Genomic DNA, 27852 nt, shown 5'->3' on the forward strand with positions numbered 1-27852 from the left:
TATGAGGTCCCAGAATCGAAAGCCCTGCAGTCCGTTGACTTCCCTGAGCCAGGTACCGTGCCACAAGGGTGTGCACTGGGTCAACCTGCGGGTCCATTTGGTGTGACGCAGTGCGGCCCGCCAGGCCAGGAACACGGACCACGTTGCCTCCGGCAGATGACACTGGACAGGTACCCCATACATTATTGACTGGAGGTTCGACAGGCCCAACTCACTGAGTTCCAGCTTATAAGCCGGATCAGACCATCCTCCGTTAAACCAGTTGTCCAGAGAGAGCAAACGCGTAGACAGGTAATATAGGTATAAATGGGTCATCCCTAAGCCCCCATCAAACGAAGGGATCCAACAAACAACCAGGGCCAATTAGTACCTGCCCTTCCCCCAGAGAAATTTGGAAGCCAGGCTGTCAAGCTCCCGGAACCACGCTCTCGAGAAGTTGAGGGGGTTATTTTAAAGCATGTAGAGGAATCTGGGAAGAATCATCATTTTGAAAAGTACAACTCTTCCCATGGGATTCAGAGGCAGTGATTGCCATTTCGAAAGGTCTGCCCTAGCCCGCTTCACCAGAGGGGTGACATTAAGAGCCCAGCTGAGCTCAGGGAGTAAAGTCACCAATATCCCTAGGTACTTGAAGGATTGGCGACGGAGCGGTATGGTGGACTGCCAATCAAAGCATTCTCTGGACATATGGAGGGGGACCAAGACCGACTTATCAGGATTAAGCCAGAGGCTGGAAATCTGTTCAAAGGACCAGAGGATCCGGAGGCATTGAGGGCCCGAACTCGCAGGGTCCGCCAAGTAAATCAGAACATCGTCCGCATAGAGAGTGATTTTGCCTGCTTCTGTATTGGGCCATTACCAACCTTTCACCTGTCCACTCGAGCGTATCAGGGCCACCAGGGGCTCCATCACCAGAGCAAAGAGCAGGGGGGAGAGGGGGCACCCCTGCCTCGTTCCCCTGCAGATCGGGAATGGATCTGAGAGAACCCCATTCACCAGGACACGCGCACTCGGGCGAGCGTACAGTACGTGGATGAGACCACCAAAGCGGGGACCGAAGCCCAGCTCCACCAGGACGTCGTCCAAAACCCCCCAGTCCACTGAATTAAAGGCTTTCTCAAAATCCAACAAGAGGAGTGCGAGATAGGGGGTAATCAGGTGACGGTGGGCCATGGCCAAGTGAAGCTGCCACAGACAATGTCGCGCGATGGCATAAACCTGCATTGATCTGGATGGACTAGCGTGTGTAAGTGGGGTTTAAGGCACTGAGCGAGTATCATGGCATACAATTTTAGCTCTGTATTTATAAGGGTGATGGGACGGTAGTCCGCGCACCGAGGTGAAGGAGGCTGGGATTTAGGAAGGACCACGATGGTGGCCACATCAGTCTCGGGGGCAAAGGAACCCTTCTCCACTGCCTCATTGAATAGCTGAGCGCGGTGTGGAGTCACATCTCATGGTACAGGGCATAGTACTCCTGGGGAAGGCCATCTGGACCCGGCGTCCTGCCGGACGAGACAAGTGTAATCGCCTCCCCAATTTCTTCATGGGTGATGGGACAGTCCAGGTCTTCCTGAACAGCTGAGTCCAGATGAGGGAATTGGCCGGCTCCAGCCCGCAACATATCGGAAAGAGACAGGGAGGGAGTCCTGGCTGTGTATAGTTGGCGATAATAGAGCGCAAAGGCCTGGGCCATGTCAGCTGAGGAGGTACATACCAATCCCTCCCGATTTACGATTTTGGGAATTATGCGGTTCGCTCGGGGGTAGGTGGCCAACCTGTGGAGGAGAGAACCGTTCTTGTCACCCCATCCGTACACCCTGGCGACGGCTGAACGCCAAAGGAGTTTAGCCACCTCCTTCGACAATTGTCGAATCTCTTCACAGAAGCGGGCAAGGAGCTGCATGTCAGAGGTGACAGGATTCAGGGCGGTGGACCGTTCAAGGCGCAGTGCCTGTGCCTTGCGTGAGGTGAGCTGGTCTAGCTGTGCGCGCCGCTGTATTTTGAGTTGGCCCTTGGCGACTCCACGAATTGTGGCCTTGCCAGCCCCCCACAGGATACCCTGCGATGACACCAACCCCTCATTGGTCCGGAATTAATGTTGGAGTTCTTGCCCCACCACCTACGGAAGTCTTTGTCCTGAAGAAACTACGCGTTCAGTCTCCACGTCTGGCGCATAGAGACAGAAGGGGCGTCCACAGTGAGCATCACCGGAGAGTGGTCAGATGTACCCCGCAGAAGTATAGCGACGTCTTGGAGCATAAGGCAGTCAGTCAAGGGAATATAAATGATGTCAATGCGTGCATGTGTGTGGCGCGCTGCCGAAGTATGGGTGAATTGGCTAGAATGAGGGTGTCATGGACGCCATGCATCGCAAAGACCTAGGGATTCGGCCCAATTCATCAGGTGCTTCGCATGCGCCAATCTGCCGCGGGAAAGGGACCCGGTCGTGTCCAGAATAGGGGAAGGGACCGCGTTGAAAACCATATCGCGCAAGAAAAGGACAGTGGTTACTCATTAAGTGTGTCTCTTGCAACATTAAGACCTCCACCCCAAGGCGCTGCGTTTAGCGAAGTACCACTGTTCGCTTGAGGCGGTCAAGGAGACCATTGACGTTCCAAGACAGGAGACTTAACGATACACCCTGTTGTAGTATGTCAGTCATCCTGATACACTATCTCGGGGAAAGGGGGAAGCCCCGAAGGGAAGCTCGGCCAGGGGCAGGGACGCCGGGACGTGTGGTTGGGAGCCTAGATATCAGTTACCATATCCCAGGAGGCGCTAATTGGGACGTCTTGTGAGAGCTGGTGTGGTAAAACGAAGGAACAACAAAAAAGGGAACTCGGGACAACGGTCCTCCCACCCTTACCCCACCTCCAACCCCCACCCTATACTTCAGAAACAGAAGCATCTATCGCCCTAACAACAATAACAACACAAGACCAAACTAAAACGCTTGGGAAGGTGCAAAGCGTGGAGGACCCCTCCTCATGACAGGATGTTCATATACAAGTCCAACAAGAGAGAGAACAGAAGTAAGCTGTCACATTGCCTCTGGCTGCGGAGCCAGGCCCGGCGGGCAGAGACGGGCTCAGGCCGGATTGCTGAGAAGTGTTGGGCTGCGAGAGAGGTCAGTATCCAGGGTATCAGGCACGGAGGAGGTGGGTGAGGCCCCCCCACAACTCAAATGACCGGAGGAGCCGGAGCGTCGCACTGCCCGATGGTCCTCGAATGTCAGCCCAGGCAGTTGGGAAGGATGCATCAGGGAGTCAGAGCGGGCCCTCCTATGTCCACGGTGCCTGTGTGATCGGTTGCGCTGGGGCCAAGGAACAGAGGTTCAGCACAAGCGGGCCCACCCTCCGCAACCTCCTGCAGAGGAATCTGATCGTTGGGCCGAAGGGGACGTTCTTCTGTGGCCCAAGCCCAAGCATCAAAAATAAGGTTTTATTGGCTAACACCACCCGTAGGCGTGCCGGGAAGAGGAGCCGATACTGGATGTTGAGGGCCCGCAGTTTCTGCTTGATCGAGGCAAACAAGCGACGTTGACCCTGGACCTCCCAGGTGTAGTCTGGAAAGATCATGATCTAGTGGTTTTCGTAGGGGAGAAGTCGCTTCTTGCGGGCTTCAGCCAAGATGGAGTCGCGGTCCTTGTAGTGAAAGAATTCTCATTATGACCGGTCGGGTGGCGCACCCGTCGTGGACCTCGGGGCAAGGGATCGGTGTGCCCGTTCTATTTCAAACCATGGTTTAAGGGAACCCTCAGGGAGCCAGGATCTCAAACATTTCTCTACGAATTCAGCGGGGCGGCCCTGCTCTGCCCCCTCCGGGAACCCCACCAGGCGGAGGTTGTGGCGGCGCGATCTGTTTTCTGCATCCTCGGCCCTCCGATGCAGCTCCTGGGTTTGTGACTGGAGGCACGGCACCTGCCCCTTAAGTGGCTGAACGTCGATATGTGAGATTCTGTCTCTTTAATCCGGGACGTGGCGTTTCGGAGGTCTTGCCGGATTAGGGTCATGTCCACACGGACCTCTGCAATCTTGCCCTCCACCGAGGACTGCGGTGTGGATGGCTTGAAGAATGGTAGAAAGGTCCGTTGCCTGTGGTGCGTCCCTGTCCGCTGTTCCCCCTGTCGGCCCAATGTCCGTGGTGGTGAAGTGGTCCATCCTGGTCTGGGTGGCCGGGGTCTTGGCAGGTCCGCTCTGGCCCATGGCGCCACTCAGTCAGGCGGGGGCCCCCCCAAGTGTTTCAAGGCTCGCACACCACCAGGGACTAATGGACAACACAGTGAGGTGCAGGAATTGGAGGGCAGCCCTAGGTGGAGGTGACCGCCCCTCCGGGGCCCTCCGCAGCTCGATTCGTGCGGCTGACACAGAGGCGCCCGGCTGGAAGGCAGAGAGATAGGCCGGGGAGTCAACGGTGGGCCGCCTGGGAGGACAACACACTTAACTCCCCTAGGTTTGTTAAATAAGGCCAGAGGTGGGGGGACTCAAGAGGGAGACCCCCACGCCGCTCGGTGAGCTCAGCCGAGCACCTCCTCACCCCTCGGCACCGACCCAGGGGGCAGGTCCAATATGCAGAGTCAGGTCGAGGGATGTAGGCCCGAAGAGCCCAGGACCACAACACTAAGGGCAGGGAAGATGCCGTCCCCACCAGAATCAGCTCCACCGCTCGAGAAAACAGCCGACACCACTTCACCGCTCCCTCATCCCCAGGGCCGAAAGCCCGGTCCCGTAATCGCGGCCTCTCGCTGAGCGGGACCCAGAAAGTCTACAGGAGGACTGTGAAGCCTCAAGCGGGACCCGCGAGGCTCCCTTCGTCAAGGGGCCGCCAGCGCATGCAGGGGGGCTCCGCCAGACAACCCAGGGCCCCCTCCTGCTGCCGGGACTTAGCACCCTGGAAGCCGTGCAGCGCCGATCCTCCGGTCAGCTCATCTCAGGCCTCCCCTCCAATGTCCGACACAGGTAGTGACACGCATGGGCCCAGGCCAAGGGCACCGGCGCCGGGTGCAGAAGGCAGCCGCAGCAGAGCGCGGGCCGTCCGGCCGCTCGAGCTACAACCAGACGCCGTCACCAGCCACCACTGCTCGAAATAGCGATCAAGGAATTCACGCCACCGCGGGACACCCGGGAGTGGCGGCAGGGGTCTCCACTGAAAAGGTTCTGCAGGGCGGCCTTTCACCAATCGCGGCTCCACTGGTTCAGCAAACCGTACCGGGCCCTCGCCGCCTCCCGCCTCTAGACAGGCACCACGGGGAGCGCGGACAGCGCCCCGGATCCCCCAGAGGCTGGAGAACCCCCCTCAGCTCCTCCACAGAGCGGATCAAGGAACAGCCCAAGAGGTCCAAAGGCTACAAGGCGGGCGGCTCAGCGCGAGCGATCCGCCATTTTAGCAGCCGGCACCAGCCAGACGGCCAAACTCGTCATGAAGGTGCCCCATAGAAGAAACTCGGGCTGCCAGGGAGCAGCCGGAGGTGCGACGGCGGCTTAGCCAGCAACAGCAAGGTAAGATGGCACTCTTGTAAGGCGGATCACGAGCGGATGACGGAGGGGTCCGGGAGCGCGCTCAAGGTGCGACCGCCATCATGGCTCTTCAAGCCACACCCCCATTATTGGTTCTCATATGGGTAAATCCATTAATGATATTACTGATCCACATTGACTGGCTTGATCATCTACTATTACCTTTTCTTTTCTAGGTTCTATACTTGGGGTAGGCATTACAGGAGCTTTGGAACAGTTTGACTTTTTGCCATACAATGGGACTACCGGACCTATGGTCACTGGTATGGTCAATGTTTCAGGATAAGTATTCATCTGGGTTATTTTCTGGATCAATTCATCTCTATTCTTATTTATTGCTCCCTTTTCCTTTACTTGAAGTACCCTATTTGCTGTGTCATGTACTATTTGCGGAACCAAAGGTGTTCTTATCATTGGGGCACTAGGGGTCATTCTATCAAATCCTTCATTATAAGGTGGAGGACTTTTCATCAATATGTCTTCTAAATATCCTTCTTCTGCTTCTCCGCTATCTATCATGGTTAAGTGCTTGGTTTTCTCTGTACATTTACCTCCAGTCTGCTCTTCTGATGTTAACACAGGATATAAACCTTCTGCCACCATGGCCTGTCTCCATTGTTTCATTTGACTATCTCTAGTCTCTCGGGGAAATCTTGGATAATATTTGCTTAGGGTCCTGTTACTTCATGGTCTATAACGTTCAAAGGCTTCCATTTCCCATTCTTCTGAAGCCTCACACTGGGTCAATCTAGGTCTGGGTTCTAATTCATTCATCCATGTTCTTAAATTGTACAATATTCTCCCATTAAAGCTTCCGTACTCAGGAAATGCTAATATTCCATCATCTTTTGTGTATTCTACCCAATATTCTAACCATACACAGGTATGATAGCCTCTTTCCACCATCATGTATGATGCAGGTGTATTTGGGGGAGGAATAAGAATCCCTTTTCTAAATGGGTTTGTCCTTTTTAAAATAATTCTTGACATTTTGCATAAATGACATCTTTCTCTTTTCTTCATACATTGCGCGCTTGTGTTTGTTCAGATACTGTTCGTAAACAAACCCTATAAATCTTCTGTCTGGACGAGTCCGTGTTAATGTTGGATCGTACATACAAACTCCACTATCTATTATTATTCATGGGATTTTTATTTTGGTAACCAATCAAACTCTTGCTTTAATTCTAATAATTCTCCAATACCAACGCGTTTTCTAATCTGAGGACCAATCAACTTTTATTCTGCTCGCTCACTCAGCTAATGCTTGCACTGCTTTTCTGTGACGTCAGTATCACTCCTAACTACTGACCCCTCCTTTACAATTTCACATCAACTACACGCCTGCTGTTTCAACCAATCCCAGAGCGGCTCTCAGTGACGTCAGTGCAGCACCCTCCACTGACCCCTCCTTTACAAAGTCATGCAAAACCTTTTTCTCACAAAATTCACACAATTTCTCATTAATTAACAACCTAGAAACATTCGCTATTGTGTCTGACCCACTAATTCAAAGGATAGTAAAATTTCTTTCACTGCAAGTAAATCCCTTCCGTTTACTCTTCGCACACTACGAGTAAAACCTTTCCGCTTACTCTTCAAACAAGCATCAGAGAACCCGCTACTCCTTCAGAATTACCCTTTCTAGGTGATATAACACCAAATTTTCACCAGCGAACTCCGTGCTACCAATTATTTTCACTAACATACAAGAAATTTTCGGGGGGCGTGGCTTGGATGCCGAGGGGAATGGCGGCGTGAGCTCGGAGCTCCGCACCCGATCCCCACGAAAATCCGACTTAACCGTACGAAATCTGCCGCGCGCCGCGCCACTGTAACGGCGCTGGCTGCGGAACGGATAGCGGCACCTCAGGAGACGGGAACGAGTACGGGTTTGGGAGGATTGAGCTGCCACAGAGTGCCGCGAGCCTGGTACGCAGCGAGGCATTGGAGACCCTAAAATGGCGGCCGGGGCCGAGCACCGCAGCAGTTGAACGCCACCGGACCAGTGACGATTGCGAGGGCACGGCCAGCGCGGAGTAGGGTCCCGCTGAGATCGCCCCGACGGTGGGTGACGAGACACACTACGATCCGGTGCGCTGCGAGACGGGACGGCACGGACGACGGATCGGTGGCCGGAGACCGGGCGCTGCACTGGCACCGGCCCTGCGACCCGGCGGCTGCCAGCGCTTCCGCGCGAGAAGACGGGGCTACGGCCTGGGAGTGCGGTGATTTGCGGGCCCGAGGGCGGGGCCACGGTGGGACTGGCTACCGCCGCCCCTGCTCGCACGCTGGGGCTGCGGACCGGGCCCCGCGGGCTAGGTGAGACGGCGAGGTGCCCGGCGAGGCCTGGAGTGACCACTGAGGCGCCACAGAGGTGTATGGCGCGGAACCCCGGAGCGGCGACCTGCACCCCCTGGAGGACCGGCAGTGAACGCAGGGGAAATTGACCCCAGGACGCCTGAGAGGGGGAGACCAGACCGGGAGGCGACGGACGGGAGTGCGCCGGACCGCGCTTTCCGAGGGCAGAGGGTCTCCCGGAGGGGACTCGAGTGACGGATGGTGAGCGAGGCTGGCTTGTTGGAGAGAGAGTGCCTGGGCTGCGGAGTGACCAGGGAGCTGTGGTGACCGGGGCTGGAGCCCGGGGCGTGACGGGAGGAGGCACGCTTGGCGCACACGCTGACCGGGGGCTCGGAGAGCCGTCTGAAGCTTGGTGGTGCCCTGACGTCGGCTGCGGAAAGGATTGGGCCGCTGGGTGCGCTCGCCGAAGTGAGCGGAGAGGAGGTGAGAGTGTAGGAGTCGTTGTGGACTTGCCCGTGGGCCCAGCGGATCACGACCCCCACGTCCCCCTGCCCGAGGAGACGGCACCGGGGCGCCCCACGGGCGGAGGAGGGGACGGTGGTGCTTCCACCCGGGTGGTGCATTGGCCACGACCGCCGAGAGCGGCAACGAGATGGGCAAGCCAAGGACCAAAGGTGGGGACGGGGCACCCGGGGCGGAGGCGCAAGACGGCACAGCCCAGAACCCCATGGATTTGCAGCAGCTCCGGGATTGTGTCCTGGAGGCCATAGCGGCCACGAAGGACGCATTGCAGCAGGATATAGCGCAAGTGGCATCGGGCCTGGGGATTCTGAGGGCGGACCATGGGAAGCTGAAAGACCGAGTTAAAACGGTGGAAGATCAGCTACAGGACATACTGCCGGCACATAAATCTCAGGAGGGCCGCCTGGTGGAGGCGTTGGAGCGCATACAGGTCCTGGAGCGGCGAGCGGAGGATGCCGAAAACCGCAGTTGGCGTAACAACGTCCGCTTGGTGGGTCTGCCGGAACACAAAGAAGGTGGCGATATGGTGGGTTTTCTGGACGCTTGGCTGCGCTCCGAGGTGGCTCCGGAGGGCCTCTCGCCCTTCTTTACATTGGAACGGGTGCACCGAGTGCCGGCGAGGCCCCCCAAACCGGGCCAGCCTCCGTGCCCAGTGGTGATAAAACTATTGCACTACAAGGACAGGGACTGGCTGCTACAGAGGGCCAGGGAAGCGGGACCATTCCAAGTGGACAACAGTAGCGTCACAATGTTCCCGGATTACACATTTGAAACTCAGAAGCTGCGTGCCTCCTTCTTGTCACTTAAGCGCGAACTGAGAACAGAGGGTTTACAGTACTCGCTCCTTTTCCCGGGCAAGCTGCATGTTATCGTGGACGGCAGGGCGCTCTTCTTACCAACCGCGGCGGACGCCTTGACGTGGTGGGACACCTACAAGGCCAGAACGGACGAGGCTGGAGCTCGAACTGCGGAGGCGCGGAGGTCACAGCCGGTGCGGAAGTCGCGACGGCTCCGACAGAGGAGACAGAGAGCTGGAAAACCCACGGAATCGCAAACGGAGGAAGAGAGGAGAGCGGCGCTGAAAGCTGTGGTGGACTTGTCCGGAAAGGTGGCGACTCAGTCACCCCGCGGGACGGGCTCGGACAGCCGCGGCACGAGCTCGGAGTCTGACCGCTCCGTATTGACTGGAGGCCGCGGCCCCGTGGTGACCCCGCAGACATCGGGGGAAATTGTCGAAGGCTGATGAGATGGCTCTGCCGGGGGGCCGGCGCATGGGAGCTGGGGAGCCGACTCCTATCGAGGTGGACGCATTCAGAAGAGATGCTCAGATTTTCGTGAGTGACTATAGGGGATGGGGGGGCGGGGGGACGGGATTGTGGTAGCCTCCTTCGGTACCGAGCTACTCCCTAGAGGCCCATAAGACCACTGCAGTGCAGACTGCGGTTTAGGTGGTTGATTGAGCGAGTTTGCTCTCCTTTAGTTTGGATGGGGGCTGCTTCTCCGAAGTTGGGTCCTGTTCTGGGGGGGGAGGGGCCGAGAGTAGTTGGGGGGGCTCGAGGCAAAGGGGATGGAGGGGGGGAGAGAGTTTTTCCTGGGGAGGGGGGGGGACAGTGTCCTCGGACGCGGCTGGACATGGAGGGGTATCACACAGTGGTCTCTGACATGGGACTATGGCTAATGTGGGCATGGTGAAATGTGTGACCTGGAATGTGCGGGGACTCCCCACCATGGCAAGGAGGCACAAGATTCACGCGTACCTGGTGCGCAGGGGTGTGCAGATCGCGATTTTGCAAGAAACGCATTTAACGAAGCAAGAGGGCATTGCACTGCAGCGCAGGTGGAGAGGGCAGGTGTTTAGTACAGCTTACTCCGCGTTTGCGAGGGGAGCTCTGATTTGGATCCGAGCGGGCACCCCCTTTCAAGTAATGGGGCACACTATAGACCCGGAGGGCAGGTACGTTGCTGTTGAGGGCAAACTCCGGGGCAGGGACATAGTGCTCTGTAGTCTGTATGCACCTAATCTGGACCAGGGGCCCTATTTAACGAAATTGTCCGGAGAGTTAGCCAGCTACTTGACGGGCCCTATTGTGCTGGGAGGGGACTTCAACTCAATCGCAGACACCGCACTAGATAGTTCCCACCCACCCCTGGGGGCGTCCCCGGTCCACAGGCTAGCGAAGCGTAGGCTTGAGTGGCAGGGGAGGTGGGGACTGACAGATGCTTGGAGGGCGCAACACCCAGCAACGAGGGATTACTCCTATTATTCACCTCTACACGACTTGCATGTCAGGCTGGACGCTTTCTTGTGCTCCCCGGCAGTGCTTCAAACGTGGCACACACGGAGTATTTAACCCGCACGATCTCTGATCACAACCCCTTATTAATGACCCTAGAGTGGATGGTCGAGACCCCGCGGGTCCCATTGTGGCAGTTGAGACCGGATACATTAGATGACCCACCGTTCCGAGAGGCCTTGCGGGAGAGGATCACACACTATTTTCCTGAGAATAGCGGATCCACGGCGGCCAGAGCGCGGGAGTGGGACGCATTCAATATAGTGGTTAGAGGCCATTGTATAGGGAAGTATGCCGGCGTGCGCAAGACTCTACTGGGAGATGTGGACAAGGCAGAAGGGAATTTGCGGGAAGCTGAGACAGCGCGGCCGGGTCGTCCTGAGCTCCAGGACGCAGTGTGCGAGGCTAGAGAGGCGGTGGCGGTCGAAGTGGAGCGGCTCCGGAGCTACGATTACAAAGCCTACTTGGTGAGGGCGCTCACTGAGGGGGATAAGGCAGGCACACTACTGGCTTGGCTGGCCAATCCCACTAAACGCAACCAACCGATTTTGGCCATAGAGAGGAGGGGAGGAGGCATGGTCACCACTCAGGGGGACATACTAGATAGTTTCTGCACGTACTATGGGACACTCTACGAGAGCGCGCTAGAGGGGCAGGGTGAGGACACGGAGGCCTTTCTGGAGGGACTGCAGCTACCACAACTTGACCGGGAGGAGGCGGAGGCATTAGGCAGAGATATAGACCTAGCGGAAATCAAGGGGGCGGTGGCACGAATGGCGCGGAACAAGACCCCGGGCCTGGACGGATTGCCCATTGAATTTTATAGTCGGTACCTGGACCTGCTGGCTCCGCGGCTTCAGAAGGTATATAAGGAGGCCAAGCATAGAGGGAGATTGCCACGGTCCATGCGCGAGGCGCTGATGATCCCACTGTTGAAGCCGGGTCGAGAGGGTACTGACCTAGCGGCCTATAGGCCGTTGTCAATGCTGACAACGGACTATAAAAATCCTGAGCACCATATTAGCGACCAGGTTGCTGCAGCATATGCCGCGGCTGATTCATGGCGACCAGTCGGGGTTCATCCCTGCACGTAACACCACCGCCAATATCCGCCGTCTGATCCGCTTGCTGGGGGACCCGATGGAGGGAGTCCGCGCACCGCTCGTTTTGTCGATCGATATAGAGAAGGCCTTTGATAGCCTGGAGTGGGACTATCTGTACAGAGCCATGCGGGGCTTTGGTCTTGGGGAGGGATACATAGGTTGGACGAAGGTCCTATATGCCTCGGCGGTGGCGAGGGTACGGGTAGGATCTCTCGTCTCTGACCGGTACCGGGTGGACCGTGGCACCAGACAAGGGTGCTCGCTTTCCCCGTTGCTGTTTGTGCTGGCAATAGAGCCCCTCGCGATAGAGGCCAGGACGAGCCGTTGCTACAGGGGGTTAGTCTACAGAGGGACCCCGCAGTTCATTTCACTCTATGCTGATGACCTGCTTATGTTCTTGGAAGACGCTGCAGACGCACTGACTGGCGCGGAGAGGCTTCTAGCGAGGTTCGGCAAGTTGTCGGGACTGCAGGTCAACTGGTCCAAGACTTGTTTGTTCCCGCTGCGCCGGGGCGAACCGAGGCCGGACGTCCGACCAATGCTCAAGTGGGAGCCTCACTGCCTCAAATATTTAGGGGTCCATATATACCACTCCGCTCCCGATATGCTGGAGGGTAATGTGGGTCGCTGTATAAGAGCACTGAAGGGCAGCATGGCCTTTTGGGCCACTCTCCCACTCTCTGTGACGGGACGCATCTCATTATTGAAAATGATCGCCTTGCCGCGCCTTTTATATTACTTCCGCACGCTCCCGGTGTGGATACCGAGTCCGGTTTTCCGGCAGCTGCGCTCCTTATTAGTGTCGTTCCTCTGGGGTTCGGGACGACGCAGAATCGCGTTGGCAACCCTGACCAGGCCAAAGGACGAGGGGGGCCTGGCGGTCCCGGACTTCGAATTCTATTATCTGGCGGCGCAGCTACAGATCTTTACGCAGGAGGTGGCCAAGGTATACCGGGGCCCGGAGCGGGACAGAGAGGGGGGCACTCCCCGCCATGTGGTAGCGTATATTACGCTGCAGCAGCGTTTGGTTCTTAGGGACTTGTCCATGGAGGAACAGACATTCCGACAATGTTGGAATAGATCGCAGCGTCGAGCGGGGGGCGGCGCCCATATGCACCGGAGATACCATTGGGTATGGTGACAGCGCTCCCGCATGGGGGAGATTGGTCGAGCCTACAGGGGTGGGAGGAGGCGGGCCTCCAAATGCTGGGCGATTTGTACGAGGAGGGGGAGATGCTCCCTTATCAAATGCTGCAGGAGCGGTTCGACCTTCCGAGGGGGGACTACCTGCTGCACGCGGCGGTGACCAGGGCGATGCAAGAGTACTGGGGAGAGGGGCTCCGCGAGCCTCCTACATCTGCGGCTTGCCAATACACTATGATGTCGGCTGGCACCCGCAAGGCAGTTACCTGTCTGTACTCCAGAATGCTGAGCAAAACATTACAGCCGATGACAGCCCTGAAGGAAAAATGGGAAGCGGATCTACAGACAGAAATACCCGACGCTACGTGGGCGGGCTTGGTTAGAAGGACCAGAAAGAGTACAAGGAATGCACGCTTCCAACTGATCCACTTTTATATTCTCCACAGAGCTTACCTCACACCAGGTAAAATTCGGAAATATTTCGGAGCGGAGGAGGCGGCGTGCCCTAGATGCGGCACGGTTGGAGCGGAGCTAGGCCATATGCTGTGGGATTGCCCCCGCCTGCGCGACTATTGGAGGGCAGTGGGCGAGACGCTGACAGAGGTAACGGACAGGGAGCTGCAATATAGTAAAGCAGTCTGCGTTCTGCACTGGTTCCCACACACTCCCAAGAACAAGACCACGAGTAGATTCATAGACATGGGCCTCCTCTTAGCAAAAAGGGAAGTGACGAGACTGTGGAAATCAAAGGTGGGTCCCACGCATAGGAGATGGCTTAAGGAGCTGCAGAAATGGGCGGCGAGTGAAAGCACACTCAGATACCAGCTGGCGAGCCATAGGGAGGACGATGAGGCGTTGGAGGCGGCCACAGCGTGGGAGGTGTTGGTGCAGGCCCTGCGCAACAGTGAGGATGAGGACGGAGTGGGTCTGTCGGACGGTGAGGATAGCCCCCGGACAGTTCCGTTCGCACACACACAGTAGATAGGTATACACTGCAGAAATGTACCCGAGACCACTTATTCGAGCCACCACCAGTCGTCGACGAGAGCACTGTTGGGTGGGGAGGGAGGGTAAGGGCGATCAGGGATAGGGGAAGGGCTTTGTTGGGGTGGGGGGCAAGGGGGGGCGAAAAAACTTCAAAGCAGAATGTAGACGTCCTATGAGGATACTAACTGCACTAGCCGCTGATATAGATTGGGGACGCTGGCCCACATGTTGACGCTGCCCGGCCTCCGGGATGTGGGCTAATAAGCTGTGTATGAATGCCTCCTGGCCTAGCAAAGAACTGGCACCGATGATTGAGGCGCAGGCCCGTAATGTATGTACAGTGATAATCCTGTGATTCTGCAATAAAAACGGTTTTAAAAAAATTAAAAAAAATAAAAAACATACAAGAAATTTTCCCTACCTTAGTGCTTCTAGTCCTGCATAACTTTTAGCACTTTCTCGATCCAGACCAATAACCTCACTGCAGTGTGGTTTCCATTCACCACCCGCTATTCAATATTCCAGGGAATTTCCAGACAACATAAAACAATACATAACGGGTTTGGTTAAAACATAAATCAATAATTAGAATTTACAAAATACAATCCTCACCTAACTAACTAAACTAACCATGCCTCTGCTACCAAGAAAAACTGATACAGCGGGGTTTACCAGCTTTATACACACACATACACACATCTCTCACTTTGGGCCCATTTACACTCATACATTCAATGAGCTAGCAAATATCCGCTGGTCATCAATTTTGATTTACTTTAGAGACCTGTTACACAAGTATCGTTACCATTCCCTGTCTTCTTATGTAAATGTACTTTGTTGATAGATCTAGTTGTAGATTAGAATAGGAAGGAAATAATAACACAATTAACCTTTAATAAAGAGACCACAGACTCTGTAGGAGTTTTAAGGATTTATCTGAATTAATAATTTTGTGAGTCAAATCAAAATACATGTAGATACACCAAATTCTCCATCAGGAAAATAGTACCGTTAGCTTATAATCGCTTCACATTAATGACAGTACCTGAGGAGAGAAAGAACAGAGAGCAAATACGGAGCATAACCCCACAGAACTATATTTACCTAGGATGGTGTGAGGACCTAGACATCAGAGTATCAAAGATTCAGGACAGGTTCATGACCGGGAAGGTGACCTCTTCTAGTGTAACGCCAGCGTTACACCCCTCTCTGGTGCTACTCTCCGGCTCGGGCTCCTCCGGACCCCTTCCTAGATGTGCCTCCTCGGTTATTCACCGATTCTTCCCTAGTGTTGAATTCTACCGTTAGATTGCAGCAAAATCGGGCAGCATCAGCATCTCCGCAACAAGTGTGTCTAACTAACTAAAACTTACCTCTGTTATACCAATTCGTGTGTATGATCCACCCCCAAATGTTTAAATTCTATGTACACCCCTCAATTTGATTGGGCCAGGCAGTGGGGTGAGGACATCACACCATACTAAGTGCAATAACTTTCTTTAGTTCTATTGTCTAATTCCCCGCCCTTTAATTTTAATACCCACATGCTTTTTTCCCACAAGCATTTCATATGTGGATCGATAAATCTGTAGTACAATGTTTCAGCTTCTTCCTTTCGTAGGTTCAAGAGTTGAGCTTCCCATGTCCTTGCTGGGCACATGTTTTGGCAGACATTCAATGACCTCATTGGTCTCAGGACACGGATACAGCATGCATGCGTAGTTGTCGCAAAGGGATAGGGACATCGGTCACCCTCCAAGGCCCAAATACGAGCTATTAATAAAGTCAGAGAAAAACATGTTAGAATACAAAATTAAATGAATTCACTGTATACCACTTACTTCTACTCTAACCCCATTTACTTAATATATCCTTTGCATTAATGGCTTAGTAAAACTTTCACGGGTTAGTTTCAGCACAGCATATGCGTTAATGCAAAGGTTTCGAGCAGCCATGTTAAAAGCTATTGCGCAGCTGCAAAGATTTCCCACCAAGCGACAGAAAACGTCATACTACGTAGATGCAGTAGATTGATGTGCTGAAGAGTTCCCGCGTTTTTGGCGGCCATTTTAAGGACACTCAGGTTACTGGTTAGTAGAATACATAGGAATGCTTACACTAGATACAATATGTAAAATGTGGTGCAACGTTAGTACTCACAAACATGTTGGTTATAGTATTACAGGTTATTCGAGAGGATTGCATACGAGCAAGTTTCTTTTTATATTAAACCTTGCTCCATCAGTATTTCCAATGAAACCCTTGTCTATAGACCACAGACGTACTCTACCCAATACCCCACTCACCTAGGCTTTTGACAACTTTAAATATTTAGGAGTCCGGATTTATCGTTCTCAGGCAGACCTGATAGACGGTAACTTAGGAAAAGCAATTACTAGAGCCCGAGCAGCCTTTCCATTCTGGACAAGTTTACCTTTATCTCACATGGGCTGACTCTCCATCTATAAGATGCTTCTACTTCCTCGACTCTTATACTTTTTGGCAACCCTCCCCTACAGACTTTCGCACAAATGTTTTAGGGACTTAGAGTCACTTCTTGCGTCCCTGATTTGGAGTGGCTCTAGAACCAGAGTGGCACTCCAGAATTATACCTCCCTCTATCTGAAGGGGGCGTAGGGTGCCTAACTAAAGGCATTACTATGCAGCTATGCAACTCCTTTCTAGATCTGGCACTAGGTTTGGCAAAATGCAGACTATCCATGGCTTGGAAGTCATCGGCGGGCCCTAACACGCAAACATGGCTCCTAGACCTCCGTAGGGCGGTAGTGGCAGAGCATGAGATCCAGTTGACCAATGCCACGCGAATGCCCCATCAGCTAACCCCACGCAATGACAAGATTATTTAACCACCATAGAATCAAAATTGAGCAACGCAAACCCAGTTTCATGATAAAACACACCACTACCCTACACCTCAAGAACAATGTTCCATAAATGCGATATACACAATCAGATCTCCTACTGAGCACACTTAAGAAGCCAGGGCACCACACATAAAATCGCACAGAGCACAGATATCCCCCTTAGCGTTGCCAAACATGCACACACCTGATTGTGTACGGCCAGATACAAAATATAGATCCACGGCGGATACGAACGGACAGCTTCGGACTGATACCATTACTAATGTTAATGATTCTAGAAAATTATAGACACACGGCATAGAATATCAATATTGGGTCATGATCACTGTCAATACTATGGCCTGGCACTTCACCAAAGCAGCTCTTGTAACTGCATGTGTAATAATGTGCATATTATCATTGATATAACATATATGTACAAATTGTAGAAAATCAAAAAAACAATATTCAAAAAATTAAATAAATCATGGTCACAACCATAATAGAAACCTTGTTTGACCTATCTCTATAAAATCTAAAAAAATAGTGGTATAGAGTTAGTGGTAGAGAGATAGTTACCAGTGGGACCACTCGGCGATAAAGGCCACTATGACTGAGAAGAGGTTAAGAGAGTCTTAGTTACTTCCGCCTCTTACCCTAACTTCATTTAATGTCTTCACTTTGACATTCCAAGCATGGGGCAGAAAGGACATTGCCTCTGGTCTTCTCAATGCCTTGTTTAAGTTATACTGTTGGATTCTCCTGTTCCACACCAGTTCTAAGTCAGATGCTAGGTTGCCGGTTGAGGCATATTTGTAGTCCTGTGCCCCGCCGATGGGCACTGGGAGAGACAACCAATGCAACTGGGGTGATTCACAGGATGGGACCAGCTCGCTTCATGGGGAAAAAAAACAATGGATCGCTAGTCAGCATTGTTTATGGTTTCAACTATGAGGGTATCTGATCGTCTGCAATCCTCCAACTTTCATTGATAAAAACATGCTTACCAAAAGCATTCCCTTTGTTTGGTCTTGCGCTGGTCCAAGAATTTCATCTTTGGTGGTACAATACGAATGCTCCTGGCTGTCCCTCTTAATCAAGAACCCAGTTCCGAAAACCAACAAAATAGAACTGGAGTGCTAGTCTATTTTTCTTAGCTGAAGTATTCAGGCGACCAGCCTGCTTTGAACACTCTAATTTTTCCAAAGTAAATGCTTCAGAATCCCCAAGACACTCACACCCTAATGCATCAACCCAAAATCCAGTCGGTAAAATACCGATTCGGTAATAGCTCCCGGTATTAAGGAAAAAATACCCAATCCCAATGCATCAACCCAAAAGCAGAAATCGCTATTTAAGGAATCCTTAAATAGCGATTCTTTAAATAGGGATTCCTTAAATACCGATTCCTTAAATAGCGATTGCATTTAAGGAATCCCAAAGTGAGATTCCTTAAATGCAATGCATCAAAGTTAAAAAATTAGCGATTTCGCTAATAGGGGGAGCAAATTACCATGAAGATGAACTGCATGGTAATTTGCAAAAACTTTGAAAAATGCACTTTTGTGCATTTTTCAAAGTTTCATGTTGCGCACACACATGCCCTTAGAGCATGTGTGTGTGCAACATATGTGCACATATCATTTTCAGGGGTGCAACAGGGTGTCCTTTTGACACCCTGGCACCCTTGAAAGTGCTCCCGCTATTAGCGATTCGGTAATACCGAATCGCTAATACAGACTGGCTTTACATTCATTCCTATGGGCCTCCAAGCCCATAGGAATGAATGGGTAGGTATTCCTTATTACCGATTCGGTATTACCGATTCGGTAATAAGGAATATTAAGGAATCGCTATTTGAATAGCGATTCCTACATGCATAGCCTTTTGCTATTCCTTATTAGCGATTCCTTATTTTTCGCTAATAAGGAATCGCAAATGGCATTGTTGATGCATAGGCCCCTCAGTCCTGTAAAGGGGGTGTGAGAGGCAGGGGCTGGCACAGGCAGTAGCTCCCTCGCGACGGATCACCAGCTCGATCCCTAATTCCAACTATGAGCTTTTTAACAGCAGCAAAATTTAAATATGCTGTTGAAGCTGGAATTACTGTGGCTTCTGGCACCAGATGTGCCCTCTAATGGAACTTTGTTAAAGGAGTTAAAATGCACTCTAATAATTACAGGGCCTCGAAAGAGTCCTGTATTGTTATTTCTCGTCATTACCTTCCCAAGCAGGCAGGGAAGGCCATCCTGGGCTAGCTGGACCCCGTCCTGGGCACTTTGAGACACAGTGGGCCGGAGAACAGAGCCCTGGGAATGGACCTTCCACCTGTAGGCCTGCCAGAGCTCTGATATGAGGCCCAGTCAGAACCTTCTTGGTCCTGCAGGACCCTACCTTAGCCTGTTTACTACCTGGTGAGCTGGAAAATGGAGCCTAAGGCCAGGGTGTCCTTCTGCAGGTCTGCAGTACCTGAAACCGGGCACTTTGGGAAATGCCAGTCCAAAAATGGAGCCTAAGGCCAGGGTGTCCTTCTGCAGGTCTGCAGGACCTGAAACTGGGCACTTTGGGAAATGGCAGTCCAAGAAAGGGAGCCCATGCCACCAGCATCCACTCCCTTGGGCTGGTTACAACTTCTTTACACAGGCAGGCAGGGGAGGCCTCCCCAGGCCTGTGGGACCCCATCCCAGAACATAGCCCAGGGGTGGAGGCTTCTAGCTCTTGGCCAACAAGAGCTCTGACCAGGGGCCCGGTCACAGCTTTTTTACCCTGGCATGAAGGGGAGAACTTCCCAGGCTTGCAGGACCCCACCCGGGCACTTTGCAACACAAATACCAGGAGAATGGAGCTCAGAGCCAGGGGCTTCCACCGCTGGGCCAGCCAGAGCTTTTGAACCTAGGCAGATGGCAGAGGCTTGCCCAGGCTGGCTGATTGCCACCCTAAGCATTTTGCAACCCGGCGGGCTAGGGAAGGGAGCCCAGAAACCTTCTCCCCTGGGCCTGCCAGAGCCCTGACTTGGGGCCCAGTCAGAGCTTCTTCACCTGGTCATGCAGCAGAGTCCTCCCGTGGCCTGCGGGACCCCATTCTAGGCGCTTTTTGACATGGTGGGCCAGAACATTTGGCTGAGGTCCGGAGGCTTCCAGCCCTGTGCCAGCTGGATGCAGTCACAGATTCCTCAGCGGCCAAGCTGGATAGCTAGTTCCCAGGCCTCTGGGTGCCCATCCCGGGCACTTTGTTACACAGCGGCTCAGCACATGCATCCCAGGTCCTCACTCAGAGCACAACCCATTTTTGTAATCAATGGACACTGAGATACAGAGCAATACATTCGGGAGAATGTAACCGGCCTCCTGGAGCCCTGACTGGGCTTGAAACTTCAAATGAGCCCTCCTTCGCCTTCCAGGGCAGCTCGGAATTCTGAACATTGAGTAACTTGAAGGATGTTTAGTTTATTTTAAGTATAACACGTCACTAGTGATGGCACATTTTGCACCAACAATGTAGATGTGGTAATTGCCCCCTAATTATAATTTTGCACAGCCTAAGTTGTGAGTTCAGAGAGTAAAGAGAGAAGTGAGAAGAGAAAGGAAGACTGAGAAATTATCATGTGTGGGTCTTTCCACAGCATTATAGGGCTATTGCCCTACATCTCACAGTGTGATAAATTCACTAGATATTTGCAGGCCTGTTTCTGTCATACAGGACAAAGTATCCCTCTACTGTACGTTACAAGGATTTTGCATGTAACAGAGGAGTTTGATGACTATGTAGAGGAAACAGGCCAAAACCCAAATTTCTTTATAACGTAACAGAACTCCAAGGGGACTTATCATTTGTATGAGCGCTGGCATACCTCTCATTATTATACATAGTCACACACACAATCACCCTCACACAAATATCTTTTAAATGTATGTTTTTTGACACCATTGCCTGATGGCTGCTGTGCGGAATAATATGTAATCTGCACTGCTAAAATAACACACAATTAAGCAGATTAAAGTAAGGCAGCACTCTTGTTGGTAGCTATACACTAAAGAAATACCACACATACATCCAAGGCACCTTAAAAACACCTGTTGAGTTAGAATGTGGGATAAACTGCTAAACAGTAAATTAAGAGAATAATATATATTTCACCTTTTTTGGCTCATGAAAGTTGGTCTCCAGAGAAAAGAACCTTAAATCAAATAATAATAATAAACAATTTATAAATTGCATGTCTACTTCCACTGAAGTGTACCAGCGATAATGCGAACTAGATGTCAAAATGAACAAGGCCTTAAAAAAAAGAAAACGCTATGTGAAAAGCAATGTTCTAAAGTCCTTCCGAAACAGAAGGTCTGTTTTAGCTTGTCAAAGATACAGCCGAAGAGAGTTCCACAGCTTGGAGGCAAGAAACCTAAAAGAAGGGCCTCCAGTTCAAAATTTCCTGACAGTAGGAACCTCGGCCAGCAAGGATCCGAAGACCTCAAACACCTTGAAGGGAGGTAGTGTTTAATAAACTGATGGAGATATCTGGCACCAACTTTATTGAAGTGTCTGTAACAATAAAAAAGAGCCTTAAAAGACACACGCTTCCTAACCAGGAGCCATTGCATTTTCCAATGATCTTTATAAGAGATTTCAACTTCTCAAAGCATTTTCTTGCTAAGGCAGTGATCTGGTTGTCAAATGTCAGTCTTGCGTCAAACAGGATGCCCACATTCTTGACCTAGGGCTTCAGCACTGGAGGGCAAACGAGTAATGGTGGACACTAATCGGCATTCTAAGACAGGGTGACAATCATCCGAGTATCATCAGCGTATGATATGATGTCAAAACCATACAACTTGATGATATCCGCCAGGGAACGCATATAGACATTGAATAAAGAGATGAGCCCTGTGGAACCCACTGCTGCAGTGGCAGGACCTCAGAATGTGCAGCCCTGCAGAAAGGACGCAGCCCACCACAGGGTGTTATAACTGACACCGTAGCTCCACAACCACTCCAACAGAGCTGAAAAGCTAGTTTTCCCTTTATTTGTTTCAGCACCAGTTGTAACTCAGCTCTGTGAGGTTTCTCTCACACTGACAAAAAAAGAGTAAAAGGTTAACTCTGATAAGTTTTTAAAGTAGGGCATCAATGTCATTGTCTTATTTTATGTGACACACAAAAGGTGATGGGAGGTATGCTTTTTAAATAATCTAAACCACTGGCAATCCATCTCATTGATTTTCATCCTCTGTGCTATTCTAAACTAAGGCCTGTTATGCAAATTAGCACTGCACATGCCTCTTATGGGAACTGCACATCTTGAACTTCTAGGTTAAACCCCCTCCAGAAGGGAATACAAGCAACCCCAAACCAGTTTCAGCTTTATTAGCCTTCTTCATGAGTTATAGATTCTTTGACACAAAAGTTTTGTAAGAACCAGGCTTAAATAAGAAAATTAGACACAGGTTTTTATACTGTTATTACAAGTTTTGAAGGTGTATTATAAGGGTATAATCATCCAGTCTTCAGATTGGTAAACTATTTGATTTTTCAACAAACCTACCCTGCGATAACACTTGGCCTTTTCTTGTATTTAGGTACTATATAACAATTCAGCTCTCAATGTGGTGAAAACAATGGTACCCCTAGGATGGGAATAATTTGGATATTTAAGACATTGCTTGATACAAGAAATGACTCATCTTCACTACACAGGCATTAATCAATCAATCAATCAAGGCATTTATAGAGCGCGCTACTCACCCGGAGGGTCTCAAGGCGCTTGGGGGGGGGTAAGGTGCCGCTACTGCTCGAACAGCCAGGTCTTGAGTTTCTTCCTGAAGGAGAGGTGGTCTTGGGTCAGGCGAAGGTCGGTCGGGAGGGTGTTCCAGGTCTTGGCGGCCGGGTAGGAGAAGGACCTTCCTCCTGTTGTCGCTCTTCGGATGCGGGGGACGGCGGCGAAGGCGTGGTTGGTCGATCGAAGGTGGCGTTTGGGAGCGTAGAAGTTGAGGCGGTTGTTGAGGTAGCTCGGGCCTTGGTCGTGTAGGGCTTTGTGTGCGTGGGCTAGGAGACGGAAGGTGATTCTCTTGTTGACGGGAGCCAGTGCAGGTCTCTCAGATGTCCGGAGATGTGGTTGCGTCGGGGGATGTCGAGGATGAGTCTGGCTGAGGCGTTCTGGATCCGCTGGAGTCTCTTCTGGAGCTTGGCGGTGGTTCCGGCGTAGAGGGCGTTGCCGTAGTCCAGTCGGCTGGTGACGAGGGCCTGAGTGACCGTCTTCCTAGTCTCGGTGGGGATCCACCGGAAGATCTTCCGTAGCATGCGCAGGATGTTAAAGCAGGACGCGGAGACGGCGTTGACTTGTCTGGTCATGGAGAGGGAGGAGTCCAGGATGAAGCCCAGGTTGCGTGCGTGGTCTGTCGGTTTGGGTGCGGTGCCCAGGGCGGGGGGCCACCATGAGTCGTCCCAGGCGGAGGGCGAGGAGCCCAGGATGAGGACTTCCGTCTTGTCTGAGTTCAGTTTCAGGCAGCTGGTCGTCATCCACTCGGCTACGTCTTTCATCCCTTCGTGGAGGTTGGTTCTGGCGGCGGCTGGGTCGTTGGTCAGGGAGAGGATCAGCTGATTGTCGTCGGCGTAGGAGATGATGTTGAGGTTGTGTTGGCGTGCGATGGCCGCAAGGGGGCTCATGTAGACGTTGAAGAGGGTGGGGCTGAGCGACGAGCCCTGGGGAACGCCGCAGATGACTTCCGTGGCTGCAGATCTGAACGGTGGTAGGCGAACTCTCTGTGTCCTTCCAGCGAGGAAGGAGATGATCCATTCCAGTGCCTTCTCCTGGATTCCGATGTTGTTGAGGCGCTGCACTAGGGTGCGGTGGCAAACAGTGTCGAACGCCGCAGAGAGGTCTAGGAGGATGAGGGCCGCTGTCTCACCGTTTTCCAGCAGGGCTCGGATGTCATCGGTGGCAGCGATGATGGCGGTCTCGGTGCTATGGTTGGCTCGGAAGCCAGACTGTGAGGGGTCAAGGGATCCATTCGTCTCGAGGAAGGCGGCCAGCTGCTTGTTGACGGTCTTCTCGATGACTTTGGCTGGGAACGGGAGGAGCGAGATGGGGCGGTAATTCTTGAGTTCGGTGGGGTCCGCTGTTGGTTTCTTTAGTAGAGCGCTGAGTTCGGCGTGTTTCCAGCTCTCAGGGAAGGTGGCGGTGTCGAAGGAGGTGTTGATGATGTCCCTCAGGTGGGGTGCGATGACAGCGTCGGCCTTGTTGAAGACGTGGTGGGGGCAGGGGTCGGTCGGAGATCCGGAGTGGATAGAGTTCATCGTGCAGATGGTGTCTTCTGTGTTGATCTGGGTCCAGGCGCTGAGGGTGGTGGTGGGGGGCGTTGGTGCGGTCGTTGGGAGCGTTGTTTGTAGGCTGAAGCTGTTGTGTATGTCCGCGATCTTGTTGTGGAAGTAGGAGGCGAGGGAGTTGCAGAGGTCTTGCGACGGGGTGATGTCGTTGTTTCCTGCGTTGGGGTTGGAGAGCTCTTTCACGATGTTGAAAAGTTCCTTGCAGTTGTGTGCGTTGTTGTCCAGCCGGTCCTTGAATGCTGTTTTCTTGGTGGCGTGGATCAGTTGATGGTGCTTCCGGGTGGCGAGCTTGAGGTTGGTCATGTTGTCCGGTGTTGGCTCCCTTCTCCAGGCTTTCTCGAGGGCTCGGCAGTTCTTCTTGGAGCTCTTGAGTTCGTCGGTGAACCATGGAGCCTTCTTGCTGCCGGGTCTGCTAGGCGGGGTCCTCAGTGGGGCGAGGTCATCTGCGCAGTTGCTGATCCACTTCGTGAGGTTGTCGGCGGCCTGGCTGGGGTTCGCTGAGCTGGCGGGAGGGTGGTGGCTCAGGGAAGCGGCGAGCTGGTCTGCTGTGATCTTGTTCCAGTTTCTACGAGCAACCTGTTGCTGGTGGTGGTGGATCGTGGATCTTCTGAAGGTGAAGTGGATGCAACTGTGGTCCGTCCAGTGGAGTCCGGTGGCGTGGCTGAAGACGATGTCCTTGCTGGATGAGAAGACAGCGTCGAGCGTGTGTCCGGCGAGGTGGGTGGGGGTGGTCACCAGCTGCTTGAGTCCGAGGTTGGCGAGGTTGTCAAGCAGGGTGGTGGTGTTGCGGTCGTTGTTGTTCTCCCGGTGGAAGTTGATGTCCCCCAGGAGGATGTAGTCCGCGGAGGGGAGGGCGTGCGGGCTGATGAAGTCGGCGTTGTCTTCACTGAATTGTGTGCGTGGTCCCGGGGGTCGGTAGATGAGGGTGCCTCTGAGGGTGGTTTTGGGGTCCGTGTGGATCTGGAAGTGCAGGTGTTCGGTGGTTGTCAGGGTGTCGTCGGTGTTGGTCGTGAATCGGATGGTGTCCCTGTAGATGATGGCGATGCCTCCTCCGGTCTGGTTGCCTCGGTCTCTTCGGGCGATCTTGTAGCCGTCTGGGATGGCGATGGCGATTTCGGGCCCTGAGGAGTCGTTCATCCAGGTTTCCGTGAGGAAGGCGACGTCAGGAGCTGTGGTGTCGAGGAGGTTCCAGAGTTCGATGGTGTGTCTGTGGACGGAGCGGGTGTTGAGTAGGATGCACTTGAAGTGGTTGCTGCTGGTGGTCGGCTTGGCGGGTGCTGGTGCGGGGCAGGTCCGGATACAGGAGAACTTGCAGGCGTGACAGCTGAAGGGTCCATGGGTTCGTCTCGGGGTGGCTCGGTAGCATCCCGGGATTCGGACGGTGTTGAGTGCGTTGAGGGTGGCGGTGTCGTACGTCCGGCGGGTGGGCTGGGGTCTGCGGGGGCCAGAGGTCTTGGCACTGGGCGCGGTCCAGGCGCGGACGGGCGCAGACGGGCATACCTTTGGCGCACCTTTGGCGCTCATTCGGCGCGCCCGCTGCGCGTGCACGCTGCGCGTTCGCCACTCTGCCATAAGAGGAGAGTGGGGGGGGCGGAGCGAGGGAGGGGCAGCTGGGAGGCGGGAGCGGGGCGGCGAATGGGAAGGCTCCAGGTGGAGGGGGGCGGGGCCACAGGGGATCAGCGGCGGGGAGCGGGGAGGTGGCAGGGGCACAGCGGGAAAAACGGCGGGAAAAACGGCGGACTGGGCAAGAGACTGACAAAAAGATAGAAAGGCTGGGCAAAGCAGGGGAAAGCAGCCCCAACACAGGGGGGACAGACGAGAGTGCAGAGGCAGGAGCAACGAGCAAAAGGTCATGCAGGCAGCAGGAGGCGGCGCTGCGATCCAGAAGCTGAGACCACGCCTCGTGGTCAGGGGCACAGCTGCGAGCAGCGGCGGGAACGGGGCAGCTAGGGCACACCCACGGTGAGTGTGCACAGTGCGTGGAGGAGTGACCGGCCCAGAGGCACAGAGGTCACAGATCACCACTGCGTGCACTCCTCCCTATATGCTCCAGTGGGAGGGAGGGGCAGCTGGGAGGCGGGAGCGGGGCGGCGAATGGGAAGGCTCCAGGTGGAGGGGGGCGGGGCCACAGGGGATCAGCGGCGGGGAGCGGGGAGGTGGCGGGGGCACAGCGGGAAAAACGGCGGGAAAAACGGCGGACTGGGCAAGAGACTGACAAAAAGATAGAAAGGCTGGGCAAAGCAGGGGAAAGCAGCCCCAACACAGGGGGGACAGACGAGAGTGCAGAGGCAGGAGCAACGAGCAAAAGGTCACGCAGGCAGCAGGAGGCGGCACTGCGATCCAGAAGCTGAGACCACGCCTCGTGGTCAGGGGCACAGCCGCGAGCAGCGGCGGGAACGGGGCAGCTAGGGCACATCCACGGGGAGTGTGCGCAGTGCGTGGAGGAGTGACCGGCCCAGAGGCATTAGAGCAATATGCTTACAATTTAGGTGCAGACATCTTTACGAAGTGTGAAGCTTGGTGTTTTTTTTTTTAAACAATCGTTTCAGAGACCTTAACTGCAGGAAGTAGGTATTCCTACTGTAGTGCAGGGCAGAGAGTGGACTATCACTGCTCTGCAGTTGTCTCCCATCTTTGCTATCCTCTACTCTCAGTAAACACCAGAGTACCATGCATCCCCTAAAAGGCTAAACAGCCCCCCCCCACCCCTGATGCTGTCCCCTGCACAAAACCCACTGCTTCCTGTGGTATCTGCCTCACTGTGCATCTCATACCAGGCTATGTAGGGGAAAGTTGCAGCCAAGCTTTCCTGCTACTGAATGTTCCATCTATAAGACATTCTGCAGTCGGAAATTGCCTTCTGGAGTGAGCTTTGATGGTTAAGCTTTACCTTTGGTGAATTTGGGAAACTCTGTCAAGCCAAAAGTTTACTAAGTTCATTCTATTTTGTGGGAGAAGTATAAAACCTTGCCCTACCATTAAAATCATGAGGCTCTGAGGATGATAAATGCTTTGGTTATTTCCCCTCTTCAGCTAGCCAGGTCGTATTAAACATATTGAGATTTAGTAGAAAACAGATTACCTGAGGATATAAGAAAAACTGACATATTGAATGGCTTTGTCGTGAGGAAAATCACAGCGGATATCAGGCTGTTTTTTAGCTATACTGATTATAGTATGAGGTCATGCTTTTTAAAAATATCAAGGACACTGTGGAGGTGTGACAGTTAAGAGTATGATACATGCACAGATATAAGATGTACTGGTAGAAGAGGTACACAGGTAAGACTGTGTGGTAGAAGTATGGCAAAGAAGCGGACCCACTCACTGTAATTTGGAGGGGGGGCCTTCAAATATCATGAGCAGTTTTAATATCATGTCACAGACTTTTTGATTAGCTAAGCGTGAGGATAGATCCTTGAGGACAGAAAAAAGTTCCATGAATAGATGAGGCAACTTCATAATCTGGAAAGTCACTAAGCAGATACCTTGTTCATAGTTCAATAAGGCTTGGAGATATAGCTGTTTAACATCAGGATCATGTTTAGCTCTCCAGTATCTTTCTAACATACAGAAAAAGCAGCAACTGATCTGTCAGTCCACCCTGTTTGTGCTGGAAACGAACTCTGTAGCAAGCAAGTAAGCTAGTCCCTTTGCATAGAATCAGCAGCCCTGTACAGGTCATTTATAATGTTTGACGTTTACCAAAGATTGAATGGAATTGTTAAATAAAGAGTGTTGGAGATGACCATCTTTTGTGTGGTATTCCCCCTGACTTTTGTCTCCTTTTGCTGAACCC

This window comes from Triturus cristatus, chromosome 2_1, assembly GCF_964204655.1.
Source record: "Triturus cristatus chromosome 2_1, aTriCri1.1, whole genome shotgun sequence".
Lineage (NCBI taxonomy): Eukaryota > Metazoa > Chordata > Amphibia > Caudata > Salamandridae > Triturus > Triturus cristatus.